At 35.6% G+C, this 18,180-nt stretch overlaps 1 non-coding gene across 1 annotated transcript; it reads left to right on the top strand.

Annotated features, from left to right (window-relative positions):
* Positions 1-4,193: 4,193 nt before the first annotated feature.
* Positions 4,194-4,300, top strand: LOC148761802 (small nucleolar RNA R71). Its single transcript, XR_016027660.1, has one exon. It is a non-coding gene; the product is annotated as a small nucleolar RNA R71 (small nucleolar RNA).
* The last annotated feature ends 13,880 nt before the right edge of the window (positions 4,301-18,180 follow it).

The raw sequence follows: 18,180 nt of genomic DNA, 5'->3' as shown, positions 1-18,180 counted from the left end.
TACAAATTAGGTTAGTGATTATAGGTACCCTTTTATATCTGTTCTCCTTGATTATTTAGAGTGTGGGAGTCATTTTAAGGGGATTAATCAAGTTTGCGTTACCTTGATTAGTTTTATAGGTTCTAACTCAGCCTAAGAAAGGTTAGATTTTGGTTTTGGTTGATCCCAGGAAAAATCATTGTTAAAGGTTGTGGCTAAGCCTATGAAAGCCATTGTAAAAGCTTGGTGGAAGCTTGGGAATTCCACTGTTTATAGTGATTTGGTTTAAAAACCTTTGATTGGAAGATTAAGGTAGTAGATGTAGGTCAAAGAGACCTAACCACTATAAATCTTTGTGCATTGTTTACCCTTTTTTATTTTTCATTTCATCATTCTTTAAATCATTCTTTCATCTGGCATTTAACTTCTCATCATTGACCTTTAACTAGCTCCCAATTAGAAGTCAAGTTTAGTGACATTCACAAAGTACTATTCACCCCCCCTTTGGCACAGTTCTTTGGGACCAACACCAACATGTTAAGAACCTAATGGATCACACATAATGATTGCATTTGAATTAAATTGGGAGAGTGGTGATTTAAGTTAGACTTAAATCACATGCTAGGTAATTAACTTCTATAAACTTAATTAAAATAGTTTAATTAAGTTTTAGAAATAATTATAAATAGTTATAATTATAAGGCCTTGATTGTAAAATATAAAAGAAATTAATTTTGATTTTAATTTCCAAAGACTTAATTAAAAGAGTTTAATTAAGTAATGGACCCAATATTATAATGTGTTATAATATTAAGGGCTTAATTGCAAAATCGAAATTATTTTAACCTAACTATATAAGTGACATATTAACTATTTACCATATGAGAGTTTTTCACAATTGAAGAAAACCTAGTTTTTGACAAATAAAGAAAAGCATTGTCTCTCTTTGCTACCACTCCCTTTGTTTGAAAGAGAAAATTGCTTATGAAGAAATTTTCAAGAGAGGTTCAGCTAAAATTGTGAAAAAGAATAAAAAGACAATTATTGTCCTCTTTGCTAGCACAAAGTATAGTTAAAAACTCCCTCTTTTGTTGAAGGTTTAGGTGCAATCGTGTGTACTACTGTTGGAGGCCAAGCACTTGATTAGCTAGGATTTTTGCACTTTGTGGTGTTCGCGGGATTAGTTCAAAAAGTGCCATTAAGATTATGAAATTACTTGGCAAGGTAACTTTGTGAATAATAATTTATTTTGTACTTTTATGTGTTAAATATCACAAAGGTGATCCATGGTTGGAGGCATGTTTTGATTGTTTAGTTCTAAAGTTTTAATTTTCTTTCCGCTGCATATTTGAGCATGTCGTCCACAGCCAAACCCATCGGTTTCTCTTTTAATGCCCAAGTTTGCCATAATGATGACGAATGTCCTTCTTTTTGTCTTTTTGACACCTCTCTTAGGTTCAGTGCCTTTTTATTTTGGGTTGTTACTTTTTCCCCTTTTGGGCATTTTTTTTTATTTTTCTTCGTTTGAGCCTTTGAAGAAGAAAGAAGAAGTAGAGCTCTTGTTTCACTTTTGATGGACTTCTTTGTCTTATTTTGCATGTTCACAAGTTTACAGAGAGTAGCTTTTAAATGATTCATATGGAAGTTCAACACAAACTAACTGAAGATGTCAAGAAGAGATTGAAGAACTAAGTCAATATTCAACTCATGATTCTTCACCAGTCTTAATTGTCCAAGCCTCTTAATAAGTCTAATCATATTTAGTACATGAGGTCTGACAAAACTCCCTTATACCATTTTGCATTGAAGTAATTTCGTAGAGATCTCATATCTCTTAGTGAACCCCTCCTTATCGAACAATTCTCTAAGGTGTTGAATCATGGATTAGACATCCATTTGCTTATGCTATTTTTGGAGATCCGGGGTCATACTGCCTTGCATCACGAATGTTGCCTGATCATTGTCATCTTTATTGTAGTATCTCATATTTTTATAAGGTGGCTAATAAAGTTTACGGATGTCAATCGAGGTTAATTACCGAGTTAAAAAGTGTAATTCAGAAGTGAACCTATGAAATCTCAATCTCCATAGACACATAACTAAAAGTAGACTCGAAAATGTGAACCAGGGGTAATTTCATAATTTCACTTGGTGAGCTTCTACGAGTGGGTTTTTTTTTTTTGCTATTAAGGTCTAAATAGGCCTAAGGAATGAATAAATGATGTTTATGATGGTAAATAAATGAAAAAGGTGAAAATAATGATCATTTCCATAGTAGGGGCAAAATGGTCATTTTGCATCTGGGGTCTAAATTTTTAAGTTTCGTGAACCCGAGTACCTTTAAAGTATTATGGACTTTGTTTCGGTGTCAAAAGAGCAACAAGATTGCACAAAGGATGGGAGGAAGACAAAGCCACCATGTTAAGGGCATTTTGGTAATTTCGGTGGAAATTTGGATTAACTTAAAGTATAAATATCTTTCTTCCAGTAGCTTCTCACATTTTTCCAGCAACTTCTTCTTTTTCTTCCTTCTTCCCTCTCACGTTTCTTTATCCTCCATGGGAGTTCTCTTCAAGCTTCCATAACTTTCTCTCTCTAGCTCCAAATTTCATGCTTTTGTGCACCCTTTCATAGAACTTTTGTGCTCTTTCACTCTCTCACTTTAAAACCCTTAAAAAGTCCTTGTTCAACACTTTCTCTCACTAGTTGGAGGTTTTAGAGAGAGAAAAAGAGATTTTCCACATTTGTTTGGAAGCTATGGGAAGAAAATTCAACTACAAAGAAACCCTAAGGTGAATGATGAACTAGGCTTGGTTTTAAGTTGTTGATAATGGCTAGTAATTAGGATTATGAGCTATTTTATTGTTGAGTTGTTTATTCATTTTTAGTGTGATTAGAGTAGTGCAAGGAATAGCCATTTGATATAGTTGGAAGCTAGTTAGGAATAACTAGTAGAACTTGATTAGGAAAGAGCTTTTAGAATGATATTGATGCCAATTTGGGTTGGTTGTGATGTTGTGTGTGTATAGGTTCCAACAATGCCTCACCTGCCCATTTGAACCATTAGTGGTGGATCCTTAAGCATTGGTGGAAGCTTATTCTGGATTATAGCACTACACTCCTCAGTAAGTGCAATTCTCTCAAAATCATACAATTTCCTCTTTTTGGTCAGGATATCTTTCAAGAATTTAAGATAACTTGGCATTTGTTCTAAAGCTTCAGCAAAAGGAATATTAATGTGCAGCTTTTGAAATACCTCAAGAAATCTTTGAAATTGTTTGTCAAGTTTTTTCTTTTGAAAACGTTAAGGAAAAGGTGGTGGAGGTGTGGGAGATGATTTTAATTGTGATTTTTCAACAAAGTTTTCAACCATAATTTCTTTTTCAACAGTGTTTTCAATTTTTTCTCTTCAGATTGAATTGAAATCTTAGAATTTAAAGCTTTATTACTTACCTCTTTTCCATTATGGAGAGTGATTGCCATATAATGTTCCTTACCTTCACTTCTTGGGTTGGGTTCAATATCACTTGGTAAGGTACCATGAGGTCTAGTATTTAAAGCACTGGCAAGTTGGCCCACTTGTCTCAAGATTTCTAATTGAAGCTGCTTGATTTTGAATAGAGGTATTGACCCTTGTCATAAATGTATTAGCTTTTGTTATGAACTGCATGAACATATCCTCCATTGAAAGCTTTTTCTCAAGCATATAGGCTCTAGATGGAAATCTAGGAGGAAAGTTTGACTTAGCTGCTGATGAGGACCGTTGGTTATTATTCCATGAAAAATTAGGATGATTCCTTCAACCAGTATTATAAGTGTTGGAATAGGGATTGTTCTATTGTCTATTTCCAAAAAATTGACAAGACTTAGAACAAATGGGACAATTGTCATTGGAATGTCTTTCCCCACAAAATTCACATGTCATAAAGGAGTTCTGAATGGCATTAACACTCAGTTTATCTATATTTTTTGCGAGAGAAGCCAATTGTCCAAAAATAGTGTTTATCACGTCTAATTCATAAATTCCAGCAATTTTTCTTATACCTAATCTTTCAAATGGCCATTGATAATTATTAGAAGCTATTTCTTCAAGCAAATCATAAGCCTCATCAATGGATTTACTCATGAGTGCATCTCTAGTGGCAGCATCCATGGTAGTCCTAAAAGTTCCCAGCAAACCATTATAAAAAGTCTGAACTTGTAGCCACTTAGGTAATCCATGGTGAGGATACCTTCTTATCAAATCCTTATACCTCTCCCAAGCCTCATATAGTGATTCAGAATCAAATTGTATGAAAGAAGTGATATCATTCCACATCTTTGCTGACTTTGCAGGTGGGAATAATTTTGCTAAAAATTTTTTTAGCCAAATCATCCCAAGTATTACTGGAACCCGTAGGAAGCGAATTTAACCAACTCTTTGCCTTATCTCTCAATGAAAAAGGGAAAAGCCTTAATCTTATGGCATCATCAGTAACACCATTAGCCTTGAATGTATTGTAGATTTTCAGAAAATTTATAATATAAACATTCAGATCATCATTAGGCAAACCCAAACTGAACAACAGTTTGAATTATCTGAATGATTGATGGCTTAATTTCAAAGTTATTGGCTTGAATAAGAGGTCTTCGGATACTAGAATGTAGATTTTGTGCTTGTGGGACTACATAATCCCTATAAGGCTTGGTCTCTTCCTCTTGTTGATCAGCCATTGTTTTACTAAGAGCAGAAACTTTTTTATTTTTCCTCCAAAGTCTTTGAAAAGTTTTTTATGATTTCTAGATCAAAAGGAATAATTTCCAAATTTCGGGCTCTTCGCATACAATGACCAAAAGTACCTAAAAATTAAATGAAAGAAAAGTCTAGATTAAAATTAAGAATGCTTAGTATTAATATTATCAAAAAAGAACTAAAAATCAATTCCCCGACAATGTCGCCAGAAACTTGTTGTTCAATTTTCTACCCAAGCAAGCATACGTTTCAAAAAGAAAATATAATAATGAGTAAAGTATCGTTGCCATAGAGAATTGTTTTAATTCCTATTGTTAAGTATTAAAATTGACACATCTTAATCTTATCCAAACAATTAAAAATATAATTAAAACAAATAAACTAATAAACTAAAAATAAAACTAATCTAAAATATATTAGCAAATTTACTTTATTAAATTCGAGTTACTACCAGACCTAAGATTATTATATCCATCAACTTCATCAGAATATTGTCGCTCTCTCTTTCTTTTTTAACTCAGTTTAATGGATTAAGTTGCTAACCTAGAGTTCTAAATTATATACAAGTCTCTATCGAGTTTCTCATAAAAATACATCTCCCAATTAATTTACTATATGTCTATGCAAATTATATTGAAGAAAGATTCATTACGTGTGTGTTCTAATTTTGGCTACATATGGCTTACAGGTGTATGCCAACCTTATATGCAAATCAAACCACCTAATCAACTAAGTGCATTCGATCATACACTATTCTATTATAGATCTACTTGAATCTCCTTCGTCAAGGTTTAACCAAGGTTTCCATTCCAATCTATTTGGCGGCTAGTTAACTAGAAGCATTAAGAACATAATGGAATAAACAACTTAAATTCATCAAACATAAGAAAAAGAGACATAAATAATTTAGACTACATATTGAGTTCAATCCTAATCTTAGATTAACAATTTAGTTCCCCATCAAGTCACACATCATCATTGAATAAAGTTTAAACATTCAAATCTAATTAAGAAAATAAGAAAATAACAAAAAGATAAAAAAACACAAAAATTATATTCTTGATCTCTAAAACTCCTTGACTCCTTCAAATTCTTCTTAGCTTGAATAACTTTGTGGCTTGACTCTCAGCTATCAATATGGTGTTTCGTTCTTCTCTGTTCTCTCTACTTTGAAAAATTATTTTTATAGTGCTTTGAAGTTAGGCCAAGTTGGGTGAAGAAAAAAGTCAATTGCTAAGAATGACATGATTAGAGAATCAACACAGTAGAATAAAAAAAATTGAAATAAAATAAAAAACCATGCCTCTTACCTTTGGATCACATTGGTTGTTTAATGCAAAGTTCAGCACCACATAAAATCGAAAACAATTTTGTCATGACCCAAATTCTGGGCCATGACCGGCGCATGTACATAATGGACATAGCCCACTAAGCCCAAGCAAGCCTATCTATGTAATTCTATTCATCGATTTCATCATTTGTACCTAAAATCGTATTTCGTCATTTTTATCAACAAGTATTTTAATACTATACTATAGAAACCATATATTCACATTCATATGATTCAAAATAATGTCATCCATGCCATCTCTTGGTGGCAACATTAATCAACACAAACGTCTATGGCTTAAGATATATATATATGTATCTTAAGAATTTACATCAAGGTACGTATGTTCAATCGAAAGGACTCTCGACTTCCAGCGGAGCGACCATAATGAAGGTGTAGCTAATGAATGCCATTGATACCTATCAAGAGTGAATGCAAGTGGATGCCTTAGTCTCGGCCCCAACTATCAACGGATTTGAAACATGAATTTGAAAAAGGTGAGTATAAACTCAGTGAGTGAACATAAGAAGGGAACAAGCAAACGACACGGAAAGATTTTGAAAACATGATGCACTTGTTTCAAAAATAATGCAATTGATTTAATTTCTTGCTAAAAACCCCTTATTTCAAACTTTGATTAATAACCTCATAGTGTTACAAAAATTGATGATCAATCCATAAAGTTAAATGGGTGAAAAATATGTCAAAATCAAGCAAGGTAGCAAGCATGACAACAAGTTTCTCGCTTCAGTGAGAAACAGTCTCAGTCTGCATATCTTATGATTTTTCAAGCATATCTTCCACTATAGAAGTCCAATTGACCTGATTTTTGGACCATTAGAAAGATAAGAGGCTGGGATACAACTTTGATGTTTCACTTTGCCTAATTCTAACTAGAAGGTGGTCAAAGTCATTGTCAAAGTGGGAGCACTGTACCAGAATTTTGGAACCACTCGAGAGTTTCTCATTGCAGTGAGATTCATTTTCGTTGCAGAGAGAATCTGCAGAAAATTTCTCGCTACAGCGAGAATCAGGCTAGTGTAACCCCTTCCAACCCAAGAGTTTCTCATTACAACGAGAATGAATCTCGCTGCAGCGAGAAACAGAGCAATTTTGTTAAAAGGGGTCTTATTACATCAAAAGCCATTTTCTTGCTGAAATGAAAAGCAATTTGGGAGCAATTAACAATGCCAACATACAACACAATTACAAATATTTTCATAAACTTTCTATGACATATATATATATATATATATATATATATATATATATATACATTATCATGCATACCATCCCAACACACTCCGCTCATGTGCACTCCTTACTCGCACATAGTTGGGTCATCATCAGCTCATGTGCACTCCCACACCGCATATAGCTGGGTCATCATCAGCTCATGTGCACTCCCACACGCACATAGCGGGCTCATCATTATCACATAAAAAGGAACCTCCAATGCATTATATACATATCAATAAAATGTGATAATGCGTGAACCATTTATATGGCAAATTTTCACAAGGTAGAAGCATTTCACCAAAGGCTTGTTCCCTAGGTATATTTTTTTAAGCAAAAACAAATGAACTTTCAAATGATTCATTTAAACATGTAAGCACTTCTTGAAACATTTTGAAATGCAAGTTCACTCACCGATATTTGTAAAATCTTTACCCAACTCTAACTTCCTCTAATGGTCTAAATGGGGCTGTGGGGCTTCATTGGAACCTATCATCAGAATAGCATCACAATTAACTCAATTCACATAACTATAAATTCTAAAAGCTATCTCCCAACTACAAAACACTAACAAGTCTAATCACTAGTCATTCTCAACACTTAAAATCAACTCTAATTCACTACACACCTTGGTAGCTTGTAATTAAATTCCTTTCCAAGAATTTTTAAGTTATTGTAGAAGCTCTATTTTTCTCTCTCTAAAACACCTAACTAGTGAGAGAAAGTATAGGAGTAAGTCTTTTGAGGGTTTTTAAGGTGAAAGAGTAAAAGAGTATGAAAAAAGTTATAACAAGGTGTAGAAAAGCATGAAATTTAAGGTTAATTTGAGAGGGTGATGGAAGCTTTGAGAGAAGCTTTCATGGTGGATGAAAGAACATGAAATGGGAGGAATAAGAAGAAGAAGAAGCTACTGGAAAATGGTCTTTATAGCTAAAGCTTATCCAACCTCCACTTTAAATTACGAAAATGCCCTTAACAAGTTGGCTTTGTCTTCCCCCAATCCTTTGTGCAATCTTTTTACTCTTTTGACATTGAGACAAAGTCCATAATAATCTAAAATTACTTGGTTTCATGAAAACTTAAAAATTTCGACTCAAGATGAAAAATGATTATTTTGCCCTTACCTTGGAAATCATCATTATTTCTATTTCTTTCGACATTTTATCCTTATTTTCATCATTCATTTATGCCTTAGGCTTACTTAGGCCTTAATAATGTTTGGAAGCAGACTTCTAGGGGCTCATAAAAGAAATGATGAAATTACCCCTAATTCGTGATATTGCATCTACTTCTAGCTACGAGTCTGTAAAGATCAAGGTGTCACATTCTCCCCCACTAAAAGAAATTCGGTCCTCGAATTTAAATCGAACTATAAGGTAGCATACCTTTATGTATTAAAGAGGTGCAGATACTTTGTCCGCATCTCCTCATTGGCTTCCCATGTTACCTCCTCGCTGGTGTGATTTTGCCACAACACCTTCATTGAGGTTACATCCTTTGAATGGAGCTTTTTGACTTGTCTATCAAGGATAGCCACTAGTTGTTCCTTATAGGTCAAATCATCCTTGAGCTGAATAGATTCATATTGTATTACATGAGACGGATCCGGGTTATACTTCCTAGGCATTGACACATGAAACACAGGATGAATATTCGAAAGGTCTAGCGGTAGTGCCAAATTTTATGCCACTACTTCAACCCTTTCTAAGATCTAGAAGGGTCTTATATACCGAGGACTTAATTTTCCGTTCTTACCAAACCTCATTACCTCTTTAGTTGGTGAGACCTTAAAAAATACGTGATCTCCCACTTGAAACTCCAAGTCCCTTTGTCTGTTATCAACATATGACTTTTGTCTATTTTGTGCTAACAACATCCTTTCACGAATCATATGTATATTCTCGGTGGCGTCCTGCACCAACTAGGGCCCCAAGAGTTTCCTTTCTCCCACCTCTAGCCATCAAATGGGTGATCTGCACCTCCGTCCATATAATATTCAAATGGTGCCATTTCGATGCTAGTTTGGTAGCTATTATTATAAGCAAACTCCATTAAGGGTAGATACAGATCCCATCTGACCCCAAAATCCATTACACATGCCTTTAGCATATCTTCCAATATTTGTATTGTTCATTCAGACTGCCCGTCAGTCTGGGGGGTGGAAAGCTGTGTTGAAATCTAACTTAGTGCCCAACGCTTCCTGCAACTTTCCCCAAACCTACTAGTGAACTATGCTGCTCTATCAGATACTATAGAAATAAAGATACCATGCAATCGTACTATCTCATCCACATAAACTCAAACCTATTAGGCAGTTCCGTAAGTAGTTTTAACTGGAAGAAAATGGGCTGACTTTGTCAACCGATTTACTATAATCAAAATCAAGTCGTAGCCCCCACTAGTTCGAGGCAAACCCGTTACAAAGTCCATTGCAATATGTTCCAACTTCCACTTGGGCACTAGTAACGGTTGTAGTAGTCTTACAAGTGTTTTATGTTCTGCCTTCACTTGTTGATAAACCAGGCACTTGGAGACAAACTCCGCTACATCTTTCTTGAGTCTTTCCCACCAATACACCTCCCTCAAATCTTGATACATCTTTATGGCTCCTAGATGTACCATGTAGGTTGCCATATGCGCCTTCTTCAATATTTTTCTCCTCAATTCATCACTATCTAGCACATAAAGTTTAGTTCGATACCTCAACACTCCATCTATGCCTTTAGTAAACATTTTTCCTTTCTTTCCTTGAGGGTTTTCTAAAGCCTTAGCTACGAACTTATCTTTTTTTTGTGTTTCTTTAATTCAGTCCATTAAGATAGGCCTCACTCTAAAATGTACTAGCAATGCATTTGCCTTTGAAACTTCCAAATGCACACTTATGTCTGCCAAGCTATGCATCTCCCTAATCAAGGATTTCCTATCTGTAGAAATATGTGCCAAGCTCCCTATAGATTTTTTACTCAAGGCATCTGCCACTACATTTACCTTACCGGGATGGTAAAGAATAGTACAATCATAATCTTTTAGCAACTCCATCCACCTACATTGACACAAGTTAAGATCCCTCTGCTGAAATATATACTTCAGGCTTTTGTTGTCATGACCCAAAACTCCCCTCGAGCCCCCGACAACCATCGCGGTGCCCCGATGGGCATTCATCTCCCGAAATACCAATCGGAATCCCGCAAGGCTTAATATCAGTTTCTCTTTTTCCCCGGTGAGTAACTATTGCCAAATATTATGTTTTAAAGGATTTTGAGCTATTTCCAACTTAAAACTAATGAAATAAAAATTTTGTCTCACAAGGGCATTTTGGTCATTTTTCACTAAAGATTTCGAAACTAGTTAAAAAGGTAGTAAACAAGTACCAATCGCATAATTCATATTCAAAAATAAGTTTAAACATCTAAAACCTTTATTAAAAATGAAATTATAATTATTTAAATATAATAAAAAGATAAAACAAAATATTCAATAAAATATTTTATTTTCTTATAAACAGTAATTTTAGAGTTATACGTAAATACTTTTTTGTAACATAAAAACAAAATAAATTCATTCTTACTGTAACACAATAAACTATTAAATTTACAATATCAAGTGGACCCACAATAACTAGAATTAAAGAAACTGTGAACCTACTGTGTGGAAGACGTTAATCCAATAGAAGCCTTCGATGGAATCAGCTATCTACAACTTACTCTAATCCTGAAATGGGTGGAAAGGAGGGTGGTGAGATTATAAAATCCCAGTGAGTAAACAAACATCATTTAAATCAGCTAAAACCGAGTAAAAGGAGACAATTTAAATATCCTATCATTTTTAAGTATTTCACAATTTGAAAATTCATCCCAACCCATGCAAACAGTTGTATTTCATTTAATTTCTCATTAAGGCTTATGATTTTCATAAACATTTGGCTCATGCCATCAAATAGTACTCGGTGACACCATGATCAGAGGTGTACACTCGAGCCCGCCAAGGCTGTTAAAATTTTGTATACACGTAAAACATATTTTTAGTTTGAGAAAAACACAGCCGTTCCTTGGCGTTAGCGGAGTTCTTCATCACGAGGTGTTTCAGCGAGACCTGAACTCTAACCATACCTCAAGAGATACCCTACGCGCCTCTCCAACCAAGGTACATATATATATCCAGATTCTGTGCCCCTCTAATAGGCTGGTCCACAGAATTCGCCCACTGCAGCAAACTAAACCCACCATACAATAAAATTCATTCGAGCATGACATGGCAATTATTGTAATTCACAACCTTTCAAGGCTAAATACACATTTCATATATTTCAACATAAATACCAATTCAGCCATTCATGCAAATATTATCAAAAGCCATTTATTCAAATCATAAATTTTTCAACATAACAAGTGGTCTCCAATTACTCTATTCTTCAAAATCATCATTCAATTTTAAAACAATTTATAACATCTTTTCATGTAGACACATTTTGTTTGTAAAACTCAAGATTTACCATTTTATTTCATTTTCATAAAATTTCATCAAAATCGATTAAAAACATACTTTAGATAATAAAAATGATGATAAGGTTACTCACCTCACAATAGCAGGATTTCTACGTCGCTATTACTTCATATATGCGTATAATTATACCTAATCGCCCGTCACCTACTTCGTTCAACATGCTTTCCTAGCAACCATTTAAATTCAATACATTTAGTGAATCTATTCTACTTTTCTCTCTCTCATTCTATCATAAATCTACCTGTCTAATTCACATCTTAATATATTTTTATTATAATTAATTGCATCTTCGTTCACGTAATTCTTTAGAGTATTAACACCGGTAACTTACTTACGGTATTTAGTGCCTATTTCAACCTTCTAAGCAACTTAAATTCACTTCATATCACCAATTAACTAATGCATAATTAAATAAAATAATTTAGCCTCCATTTAGTCCAATTTCAAAATAAATTATGGTGAAGAGTAAAGAAATTTTACCCAATTAAGCTAGGTTGGCCCAAATCTCCACCTTCCTTTTCTTTTGGATTTTTCTTCCTTTGTTGTTTTTGGACTCTTATTCATGGACTTCTCCCATTTCTTTTTTATTGGGTCATTTCCACTCTTCATTTATTGGATCATGTCCAATTTTTCTTGCTTGTTGGGCCATGCCCATTTTCCTTGTTATTTTCTTTTCCTTTCTTTTCTTTTCTTTTATTTTCTTTTATTTTCTTTCTTTCTTTCTCTTCCTTCTTTCTCCAGCCGACCAGCAGCCTTGTTGTCTTCCTTTTTCTTCTCCTCACATGCACAAACCGTCCACTCTCTTTCTTTCTCTCCCTCTCACCATCGGTCACACTTATTGTCTTTCAATCTAGAAATTTTTAGTAGCTAAATCTGCTCCTTTTTACTTCAAAATCAGCAGCTATGCTGCTCTATTTTTCCTTCAAATTTCAGCAGCTAAGCTGTACCTTTCCTTCAAAAAAATTTGAAGCCAAAACAACCACAATTAACCATCAAAACAGCACCTCAAACCTTAAATTTTTTGCTGCAAAATTCTGCACTTTTTTGCCTCCAAAATCAACAGAAAAATGGCACTTTCCAGCCTCCAAAACCAGCACAAAAATGGTTCTTTTCCACCTCCAAAACCAGCCCTTAAATGGCTTTCTTTCCCTTCTTAAATGGTAGCAAAAACAACCCCTCAACTCACCTCTCTTTTCCTTTTGTTTTCCTTTCTCATGCACGGTTTTCTTTTTGTTTTTCTTGCTCTTGGTTCTTTCTTCTTCCTTTGCTCTTTTATTTCTCCCTCAACCGACCTCTCTCTTCTTCTTGGTCTTCTTCACTTAGCTTGGTCAATTACACATATATATTTTTATTTCTTTCTTGAATGTTCCACAAGTTTCCACAACATTCCATCATGGCCGGCCACATCAAATTTTTTTTTTCTTCCTTCACTATGTGTTCCACATGGCCGGCCCCCCCCCTTCAATTCACCAAGAGTCTTTGACTCTTTTATTGACCACATGGGCAGCTGCCCATGTTGGTCCTTTAATATTTTATTTTATTTTTATACACATATTATTATTATTTTACTCTATGTTAATTTTATTTTTCTCATTAATTTCCATTGCATATCCTTTAACTTTTATATGTTAAATTCGATCTTTTTATTACGTCTAAAAATTCTAATTTTTATTTAACTTCCTTTCTCGATGCGTGTACCACCAAAATATAAAAATTATACCTCAACACGGTATTACCACAATATTTAAATATTTACTTATCAGCGGTTGTTCGATTTAACAAAACATGCGTATTTCACTTTTATCGCTTATTTCTACAAAAATTCACTTGTATTTCTTCTCCCCCACTTGGATCAACCATATGACCCTTTTTCATGACAGATTTCGACATCCGGTTAAATATTAATATTTTAATATTATTTAATTAATAAAAATATTATTTTATTCCAAAAAATTTATCTTGTCTCCTTGGTACCCAAAATACCTTATTATGCCTCACTTCTCGTCCAATAAAATTATTATTATTTTATTGTTATTTTCTCGCGTGCGGAATATTTTATCCTAAACTACTCCTTTCGTCTTTTATCACTTTTAAACATTTTAATTGACCTTAATTTGCATCCAATCAACTTTATTTATCACCATATCAAAGTATGGGGTATTTCATTTGTGGTCCGTATATATCTTCCAAGTCTCACCATACAAGTAATGTCTCCAAATCTTTAAGGCAAACACGATTGCTGCCATCTCCAAATTGTGTGCAGGGTAATTTTGCTCATGCCTTTTAAGTTGCCTTGATGCATATGCAATCACTTTCCCATGCTGCATTAATACACACCCTAAACCAACTTGCAATGTATCACAGAATATCGTATAACCCCTTGTGCCTTACGATAGGCTTAATACTGGAGCTGTGGTGAGACATGCCTTAAGCTTTTCAAAGCTATCCTCACGAGCATCTGACCACTAAAATTTTGTATCTTTACGTGTCATCTTAGTTAGAGGGGCGACTATTTTGGAGAAGTCCTTCACAAAATGATGATAATAGCTAGCCAAACCCAAAAAGCTTATAATCTTTGTAACTGATGTTGGCCTTGGCCACTTTTCCACTACCTCAACTTTCTTTGGATCTACTTGTACCCCATTCTTGGATACCACATGTCCCAAGAATGCAACGCTTTCAAGCCAGAACTCACACTTGGAGAACTTGGCATACAATTGATGTTCTCTCAAAGTCTAGAGCACTATCTTAAGGTGTTGCTCATGCTCTGCTTAGCTTCTTGAGTATATCAAAATGTCATCAATAAACACCACCACAAACTTGTCCAAATAAGGCTTCAACACTCGATTCATCAAATCCATAGAGGCCGCACGGGTATTCGAAACCCCAAATGACATCATCAAAAATTCATAGTGCCCATACCTTGTTCGAAATGCTGTCTTTGGCACATCTTCATTCTGATCCTCAATTGATGGTACCCAGATCGTAGATCTATCTTAGAGAAACATTGTGCTCCTTGTAGTTGGTCAAATAAATCATCTACTCTTGGAAGGGGGTACTTATTCTTCACCGTTACCTTATTCAGTTGTCGGTAGTCAATACATAATCTAAGTGACCCATCTTTCTTCTTTACAAATAGCACCAGTGCTCCCCATGGTGAAACTCTAGGATGGATGAAGCTTTATCTAACAAATCTTCTAATTGATCCTTAAGCTCCTTAAGCTCTGCAGATGCCATTTTATATGGGGGTTATGGATATAGGTCAAGTGTTGGGAATCAAATCTATGCAAAAATCGATCTCTCATTCAGAAGGTAAACCTGGTAGTTCTTTGGGAAATACATCCATAAACTCATTCACTACCGACACTTGGCTTATATCTCCAACCTTTGCTTGGGTATCCCTCATAACGGCCAAGTAACTTGAACAACCTTGTCTTAATAACCTCCTGGTAGACGTGACCGATATCAAATTAGTTAGAGCATTGCTCTTATCCCCTTGAATACTAAATGGTGGCTCATTCAGAAAATCAAATGTAACCAATTTATGGTAATAGTTCACATTGGCATGGCAGGGTGATAGCCAATCCATTCCCAAGATCATGTTAAAATCTAAGGTGTCTAACACCTTTAGATTCACCAAGGTGTCTTTGTCCTTGACTCGAACTACACAAGACGCATATTACCATTCTGCCATAAATACCTTCTTTAAAGGAGTAGATACCACTAATTGTTCTTCTCTCCTAACACGATCTTTACCTAAACGAAGTGCAAAGCATGGAAAAATAAAATAATGGGTAGCACCAGGATCAAACAATACTCGAGCATTCATATTACAAATTGACAGAATACCTGATACCATTGCGTTGGATGTCTAAGCCTCCTACGGTGTTAAAGTAAACACCTTTACATGACCCGTACCGACAAAACTCTAACGTCCAGATCTAGAAGGCATGCCTTGAGAGGAAGTAACAGTACCTCTACCTCTTGATCCACTAGTCTCCCAATCAGAAGAGGTGGCTACTGAAGATGCAAACGAGGCTGGTTGGCCGGAGTCGCGAGTAGAACCTTGGGATTGATGAGGCATCAGGGCAATTCCTTTTAATATGTCCAGGTTGACTGCATAAGAAACAAACTCTCATAGCGAGCAGGCATCTTCCTCTATGCTGTCCTCCACAAGTATCGCAACGATGGAAAACTTGACTACCCTGCCTCGAATCCTACTGCTTCCCAACACTGAAGGTTTTTTGTCCGACCTCAATGCTAGCACTAGGTGAGTCATTCCCTTGTTGGGGTAATCATGAGTCCCTCTTTGGGCCTTGACAACCAGAAGGTGAAATACCACTACCAAAATCTCTGCGACCTTGATAGCCCTTTATCTTGGCCCTTTTTGCTCTATCCCTCTTAGCCTTACTCTCACCTGTCCTCATCTCAATCCGCTGAGCGTAATCCATTAATGTAGAGTGGGTATTGAAATCTCGGGATGCCACAGCCCTAAACAATGGCTTCATTAGCCCATCCACGAATCTTTGAATCTTCATCTCCTCTGTAGAAACTAAATAAGGTGCATACCAAGGACACTATGTGAATTTGATGTCATATTTTGACACCATCATACTTGGGGTCTATCTTAGTGCCTAAAACTCCCTAGCTCATGCATTACGTACACTGAGTGGTAAGAATCAATCTAAGAAGGCTGTACTGAACTCCTTCCAAGTCAACGGTGTTGCAACCGCTGGCTTACCTCTACGCAAGGAGCCATACCACTTTTGCATCGCGTCCTCTAATCGAAAGGTAGCTAACTCAACTAATCTAATACTAGAGCATCCCAAGGCCTCACAAATTTTCTCCATCTTATCTAAGAAAATTTGGGGTTTCTCTAATGCATTAGTCCTTAAAAATGACCGAGGCTTAAGCTTTAGGAAATCAAGAAGCGAAATCTCTAAATGACCCCTCTCAACCTTATGATGTTGGCTATCGGCCTGCCCTTGGGAGCTGGGGGATTCTTGTACTGTAGGTCTCCCTTCCACTATCCTTTGTATATCTTCCATACAGGTTGCCATCATCTCTACAACTTGATTAACTCCCTGTAAGCTTGCCACCAAGTCCTCGATGGTAATACCCCCGGTTGGTTGTCTACGCACATCACCTGAAGACTGTCCATCCTCGTGTCTACTCATAGGCATATCCACCCTCATCGGCCTAGGGGCCCTACCATGTCTGCCACGCCTCCTAAGGGTGGATGCTTGTGGCCTATTTGTCATCTCTTAAAGAGCATCTTGCTCCCCTATCCGTCTTGAGGTGGCTCGTGTCTTAGGTGGCATTCTTACCTACATAAGAGCAAACACTTGTTATTAAACACATTTTTTTATAATCATATATAAAGAAAAAGGTGGTTTCTAAGATAGGGAATCTATGCAGTCCATTGATTGTAAAATGTGCCATAATTCACACTTCACAGCTGAAGTTTCCACATAAAGACCCGACACTCCGCTGGACCAACAAAAGAAAGTCCTAGAACCTAGACAACCTAGGGCTCTAATACCAAGTCTGTCATGACCCAAATTTCGAGCCATGACCGATGCATGGACTTAATGGACATAGCCCACTAAGCCCAAGCAAGCCTATCTATGTAATTTTAGTCATCGATTTCATCATTCGTACCTAAAACAGTATTTCAACATTTTTATCAACAAATATTTCCATACTATACTATAGAAACCATATATTCACATTCATCTGATTCAAAATAATGTCATCCGTGCCATCTCTTGGTGGCAACATTAATCAACACAAACGTCTATGGCTTAAGATATATATGTATCTTTAGAATTTATATCAAGGTACGTATGTTCAATTAAAAGGACTCTCGACTTCCAGCAGAGCGACCATAGTGAAGGTGCAGCTACTGAATGCCATTGATACCTACCAAGAGTGAATGCAAGTGGACACCTTAGTCTCGGCCCCAACTATCTACAGATATGAAAACATGAATTTGAAAAAAGTGAGTATAAACTCAGTGAGTGAACATAAGAAGGGAACAAGCAAACGACACGAAAAGATTTTGAAAACATGATGCACTTGTTTCAAAAACAATGCAATTGATTTAATTTTTGACTAAAAACTCCTCATTTCAAACTTTGATTAATAACCTCATAGTGTTGTAAAAACCCATGATCAATCCATAAAGTTAAATGGGTGAAAAATATGTTAAAATCAAGCAAGGTAGCAAGCATGACAGCAAGTTTCTCGCTGCAGTGAGAAACAGTCTCAGTTTGCATATGTTTCGATTTTTCAAACATATCTTCCACTACAGAACTCCAATTGACCTGATTTTTAGACCATTAGAAAGAAAAGAGGTTGTGCTACAATTTGATGTTTACCACTTTGCCTAGTTCTAACT

This window comes from Theobroma cacao, chromosome 7, assembly GCF_053813885.1.
Source record: "Theobroma cacao isolate CCN51 chromosome 7, ASM5381388v1, whole genome shotgun sequence".
Classification (NCBI taxonomy): domain Eukaryota; kingdom Viridiplantae; phylum Streptophyta; class Magnoliopsida; order Malvales; family Malvaceae; genus Theobroma; species Theobroma cacao.
This window is presented reverse-complemented; position numbering and strand designations above follow the sequence as displayed.